This window comes from Oryzias melastigma, linkage group LG15, assembly GCF_002922805.2.
Source record: "Oryzias melastigma strain HK-1 linkage group LG15, ASM292280v2, whole genome shotgun sequence".
Taxonomy (NCBI): domain Eukaryota; kingdom Metazoa; phylum Chordata; class Actinopteri; order Beloniformes; family Adrianichthyidae; genus Oryzias; species Oryzias melastigma.
The window spans coordinates 5934785-5941497 of record NC_050526.1 but is presented as its reverse complement, the minus strand read 5'-3'; the positions used below and the strand labels follow the sequence as shown (position 1 = coordinate 5941497).

The 6713-nt window shown below is 37.4% G+C and overlaps 1 long non-coding RNA gene across 2 annotated transcripts in view; it reads left to right on the top strand.

The window, feature by feature from the left end:
• The window catches only part of LOC112162076, a 36137-nt gene extending 29856 nt beyond the window's left edge, over positions 1 to 6281 (top strand). For both annotated transcript variants that reach the window (XR_002922008.2, XR_002922007.2), the window contains 3 exons: positions 2918 to 3010; positions 5320 to 5409; positions 5910 to 6281. This is a non-coding gene — a long non-coding RNA (uncharacterized LOC112162076). The remainder of the gene's footprint in view (positions 1 to 2917; positions 3011 to 5319; positions 5410 to 5909) is intronic.
• The last annotated feature ends 432 nt before the right edge of the window (positions 6282 to 6713 follow it).

The following is a 6713-nucleotide window of genomic DNA, read 5'->3' as shown; positions in this document are numbered from 1 at the left end:
AAAAAGGGCATTATAGCTTCGTCTTTTGTTTAATCTTTTCTCAGTTCACTCCAAACTCAAATTCATCAACAAATTTGGTATTAAAATACAGCAGAGAAGAGTTCATTTGACTGCGCTCATCAGATCAGCTGAAGTGTTGACATTTCCCAGCAGTCAGTGGAGATCTCTTTTCGATGTCGCAAATAAATTAAAGATAAACATGATCTGTATCTGTCTGTGAGGCATGCTGCCTGATGTCATGACAGCAGTCTTAATGTGCCATGTCGTTGTGGCGCCCATCGAGCCATAACACATCTTTGCATGCTGTTTAAATAAAGTATGTTTTCACTGGCAGGACGAAAGAGAAAATATAACCTAAAAAACAATCAAGTTTATGTTATTTAAGACTTTTTCAATGGTTTTTTTCACATACTTAATGTCTTTTTAGCAATAATTTTGCAAAAATTGAAATTATTTTATTCCCTTTTGACATCAAATGCTATTCAAATAATTGTTAAATTATTAAGTTTTCTCTTAAAGAAATAGTTTATTTTTCAATGAGTAGAACTGTAGAAAATATATTTTTTTAAAACTGTTGGTTTTCTTGCTCCTTTTTGTCTTCTTCCCTGTGTTTTTCACCAGTAGATGGCACTGGAGCCAAGTTATCTGGCCACCACATTCACCTGCCAGCTCTTGTTGCTTCAGAAAAAAGTGCAAATGTATTTGTTTCACTCCGACTCCGAGGGCTTTTTTCATTCCTCTTTTTTCAGCGGCCAGCTGCAGCGTGTGACATACAGAGAGAATATCAATAACCAATATGTTCGCAGGCCACTGCTGGCTGTCCAATGCAAGTCACACAGTGAAGATTTTCTTTTTTTAAAGACCGTCCCTATTCAAATTACACTCTCCTTGCCTTGAAAACAAATGATCACAGCTTTAGTAATAAGCAACTTGGCATTTTGGCTGTTTCTCCTCCTTTGTAATCCAGTTTCTCGTGTTACTGGCCATCAAAAGTGGCTGTATATTCCTTTCATTTACGTCTGCTTCTGAGTTACCAAAAGGCGAATAACATCAATTAGTCTTTGGAGGATAGAGTATTTTTGTATTGTTAAAGGTCTGGTGTCGAGTTCTGAGAGGAGCCATTGTCCCTTCTTGAGCTGGAGTCCTTTAGAGCGCATAAGTGTTTATTGAACTCAATAGAAAGTGTCGGGACAAAGGGACCTGATATTCCTTACTCACTTGCTGCATATTTTGTGTCATAATTTCACCACAAGCTGTTGCGATCAAGTAATTGTGAGGAATTTTGGCAGCCATTCAGGGTGGCTCTTTGAACCCGAGCTCACCCGACTTTAATGTGGGTGTCACCCGCTTGGTCTGGGAGGCCAATAATAACTTCACAATGGTGCCGACTTTAAGGGTATTTGGGATTCTTGTGTACGGAATTAGCAGAGTTTCTGCTGTGGTTGTGACACGGTTGACAGAGTGAGGTTAGCGCTGAATGGTTTGTGGGTGGACATGACATGTGAAGATGACTATTGTTGTGGTATGTGGCTGCAGGCTAAAAAGAAGAAGAAGAAGTTTCTCCAAATTTATGGCCTTTTATAATATTTTTTTCCTTCAGGAAAGCAACAGAATTAAGAAGAAATATCAAATCCATCCAGAATAAACCGCAAAAATGTGATTAAAATGTAATTTTTCTCATAACAACAGCAAGGTAAGTGATATTTCACAGAAGAGTGTGCTAAAGTTCACTCTGTTGTCCCCCGCCGCCGCAGGCTGGATGAGCTCATGGCTGTGCAGCACAGAATCAAAGAAAGTGTTTGGTTGGACCGAGGGTGGACCGGGGTGTCAGTCCTAACATCAGTGAAGCACACTCACCATTGTTTACTGAATGGCTGTATCACTGTAACAGATCATGTAAAACACACCTTTCTCTCACACATGCTGCATACACTCACAAGTAACCCAACACACTCACAGCCGTTTGGAGAGCTTTCATGAAACGCAGTCTATCGACATAAGTTATCTTCCAATTTTAGTCTTCTCTATTTATAAGTATATTGCACCAGACACATTATGAAGGAAAATATTAATCTGCAAAACTACAGAAAAAAATGATAATTTTTGAGTTTCGAGGTTTCTAAATGGTTTGGTTTTCTGAACTACTCTAATCATCTTTTAATCTTCTTTAAAACCGTTCCAAGTTGTCTTTTAATTATGCCGTTTTTAGTCAAAATAATAAAAAAAAAAAACATGTTGATTTCTTCGACATAGTTTCTGCAGAGCGGCAGGAGTTCAGTAGAAATTCACCTCTGAGCTGTGGGCGGAACTAAGCCCTCCCACTTCCCACAATCCATCTGTTTACGTACTGTTCCGCTTGTTTACAGTCGTTCAAAACCCCCACCTGACATTATCGGTGCAACAAAAATGTTCAGCAATGTTTTCATCTGCTCCTGATTTACAAAGATATGAATGAAGAAATACTCAGAAATCCAGTTTTAAGCTTAACTTTATATTTGTCCACAATCATGAAAAAAATGCAACTAGAACATAATAAAAAAACACAAAAAATACGATTTTCATTGTGTTGTCTTTAAAAAGATGCACCATTCTGATTTTGAATATAATTAATGAAATGTGACAAAATTGAATATATATTTTGATTAACAACAACTTAGATATGTACAATCTGACAAACATTTGCTGCTTTCTTGTTTCATTTAGACACTTAAGTCACCATTATTATTCTGTGGGTTGTTTTCCTCATCTCCTATGAAACTGTAACCTTATTGGATAAACATGTAATGTACAGTAGTTTGAACTGTCGCCTCACATCAATAAGGGCCTGCTTTGAACCCCGGTTCGTTTTCTTCTGTGCGGAGTTTACATGCCCTAATTTTGCCCACATGGCTTTTCTGATTTTGTTTGCTCCTTCGAGGGACTGACAAACTGTCCAGGCTGCACCCCACCTTCACCCACCGGTGGTCCCTAAAACGTGTCAAGGCCCCGGGGGCCGGATCTGGCCCTCCAGGTAATTCTATCAAGCCCTCCAGACCAATTTATTTTATAGTTATTAATGGCTCGACATTATCTTGTGCTTATTTCTAACTTGTATAATTTTGAAAAAATATATTATATGGAGAGTAAAATATTGAAAGTTATTTAAGGAATAATTTGATTTATTCTGGAATAATATTCCTAGATTTTTATTATTTATACCTTTTTTTCATAACTTTAAGGTTTTAATGTTTTAAAAATTGACATTTTGATACCTTTTGGACTATTTTGGACCTAGGTTTTCTAGGCTATTTTGGAGTGTAGCTATTTTTTCAGCTACATGCTAGCTGTTTAGGCTAATTTAAGCTTTTTTGTGGCTTTTTTAGAGTGTAGCTAACATTTCAGCGACATGCTAGCTGTTTGGGCTAATTTGAGCTTTTTTGTGGCTTTTTTAGAGTGTAGCTATTTTTTCAGCTATATGCTAGCTGTTTAGGCTAATTTGAGCTTTTTTGTGGCTTTTTTAGAGTGTAGCTATTTTTTCAGCTACAAGCTAGCTGTTTAGGCTAATTTGAGCTTTTTTGTGGCTTTTTTAGAGTGTAGCTATTTTTTCAGCTACATGCTAGCGGCTTAGGCTAATTTGAGCTTTTTGTGGCTTTTTTAGAGTGTAGCTAGCATTTCAGCTATATGCTAGCTGTTTAGGCTAATTTGAGCTTTTTTGTAACTTTTTAGAGTGTAGCTAACATTTCAGCGACATGCTAACTGTTTAGGCTAATTTAAGCTTTTTGTGGCTTTTTTTAGAGTGTAGCTATTTTTTCAGCTACACACTAGCTGTTTAGGCTAATTTAAGCTTTTTTGTGGCTTTTTTAGAGTGTAGCTGTTTTTTCAGCTACATGCTAGCTATTTTGGCCAATTTAAGCTTTTTTTTGGTTGCTTTTTTTAGAGTGTAGCTAACATTTCAGCGACATGCTAGCTGTTTGGGCTAATTTGAGCTTTTTGTGGCTTTTTTAGAGTGTAGCTATTTTTTCAGCTATATGCTAGCTGTTTAGGCTAATTTGAGCTTTTTTGTAACTTTTTTAGAGTGTAGCTATTTTTTCAGCTACATGCTAGCGGCTTAGGCTAATTTGAGCTTTTTGTGGCTTTTTTAGAGTGTAGCTAGCATTTCAGCTATATGCTAGCTGTTTAGGCTAATTTAAGCTTTTTGTGGCTTTTTTTTAGAGTGTAGCTATTTTTTCAGCTACACGCTAGCTGTTTAGGCTAATTTAAGCTTTTTTGTGGCTTTTTTAGAGTGTAGCTGTTTTTTCAGCTACATGTTAGCCGTTTTGGCTAATCTATTTCTTAGGCTCATTTAGCTAATAATTTAGCTGGCTATTGGCTTCAGTGTTTTTATCAATCAATTTGAGCATCTTTAGCGGCCAACTTCAGCTTACAGCATTCACACTAGCATTATCACAGGTAACGCTATATATCTAGTTCATAATTACAAAGTTACAAAGTTGTGGTTTTAAAGTTTTAGTTTAGTTTTAGAGTGTTCAATACATGTTTATCCTTTTCGGTCTGCCACCTAAAGTGTGTTTTGGATTTTGGCCCCTTGTGCGACTGAGTTTGCCACCCCTGGTGTAAATGGTGGGTATTATTTTTCCCACTAATATCACCCACAACTTAAAGGTTTACAAAAACACAAAAATACATTGAAAGAGGAATTTTGCTGTGAAAGAAAACAACAAATAAATAGAGCTGATAGAGTTAGGAATTTGCATATTTGTGTGAAAGAATAATATGATAGTGACAAAAATGTTCCAAAATTGAACCAATAATCTTCCTAATTATCATTTCTGTTCAACTTTAACTAAATTTTAGGTAACGCTTTATATTAAGGTGTGCTTGTTAAGTATTAATAAGAAGTTTATCCAGTCAATTTCTATATGTTTCTTTAGGCTGAAGGTGAGTCAAATCATATAATTTAAAATATCCCCTTTTACTAACATAATTTTTTCTGAGGTTTCTATTCTTCTACATGCTCTCTTCTTCCTCTAGACCCCCACTCTCTAACTAGGATTTTTTTTTCAGATTACTTCCATTAACATTGGCATGCTGAGCTCTAATTACTCACTCACTCAGCATTCTGGGCTGGCCGCCATTCATTTGAGTAAGCAATGTGGCCTGTTAGCAAGATGCTTGTTAACTGATTGCACTTAATTATATAAGAAGATAATTACATGTAAATGTTGCATCTAAAAGCAGCCATCCAGCTACGCTTGTTGATTTAATAGATGCATGTTTAGGATCCCTGTTTTGTTTATTTTAGAGTGAAGTAATTAATTGCTTTCTCTGTTGAATCCCCAGGATATTGTCTGCACGGTGGCATCAGGCCACGGCTCAGGGTTCAGAAAAAGGTCCCCTCTTGCGATTTCCACAAAGTCGTCTAAAAGAAAGGTGATTGGGATTTCTTGTGACTTTAAAAGGTGACAAAAAAATCACCGTTAACATGATCTGCGCAGAATAACCTGCATGTCCTTCCCTCCAGGTGTAGCAAAAGAAAAGCAGGACTCATTTATCAATATTCTATTGTCCAGGGCAAATGATGCGCCTCTAAGCTGAATTTCATTCAAGCTCCTGTCAAATGAAGGATTATTTAGTGTGTTTTAAGAAGGTGGAGTGCAGGGGGGAGATACGGGTCAGAGTTGGAGGGCTCCCTAGGGAAGTCCCGAGGGTCTTGGGGACATCAATCGTCCATTATGAGCTAATAAGAGAGGGGGGGTGTGCAGGCAGTGGTGTGTGCATTGAGAAAGGGAAGCGAAGGATGGACAGAAAGACAGTCTCAACATGTTTTTGTGTATGGTTTATGTGTGTGTGTGTGCATGCGTCATGAGTGGCAGGTGTGTGCGTCGGGACAAAAGAGGCCTTACATGTGTCGCGTTTGTTTCTTGCGGCAGAAGGCAGGATCCCCCAGGACGCTCTCCATGGTGGCTCCCTCCACTCATGAACATGGGACAGACACCTCCAGCCTCCAGATGCTCTCAGCTCAATACGAGCCCCAAGACTGACATCCACCCATACTCTCACAGGGCTCTTTGCACGGCCCATGGGACCTGCTGTGTTAAGAACATGATATAGTATTTACAAAAAAATATTTGTAAATGGAGTCTAAAAAAAAAAAGTCTGAGCATGCCGTTGTTTCCAGTCCTGCTGTCGTTGAGGAGGTAAAATGTCAAGACGTGTGCCAGACGGTCAACCAACATGTCCATTCTGATGAAAATCATGTTTTTGGTAGTTTTGACATGTTATTTTTTTAGCATTTTTATGACAATAAGGGACATAAAGAAAAGAAGCTTAAAATTGTGATTTTGAGTATATATTTATGTAAATAATTGTGACTTGTGAAAAAATGCAGTTTGAAAAACATTGACGTCAAAGGTACAATCGACACTGCTCCTCTCCATTCTGATGCATCCGCTTTAAAACAGGAGGATACGTCTTTATTTTTCTCGTCTGAGCTGGCCCAAAATTCGATAGGGGGATTTCTCCAATACTGCTCGTCACCCCAAAACTATGTTTTTGTGTCCATTAAGCCATTTATTTATAAAATATATCTTTAAAAATGTTCTCTAAAATTTAGTTTTTCTATACATAAAAAACTCCTGTAACTTTTGACAATAGCACATTTAAGTTCCTTTTAAAATAGCAGATTTACTTTAATTAAAAATGCAAGAAACGGGAGATTTTCTGTTGTTATGACT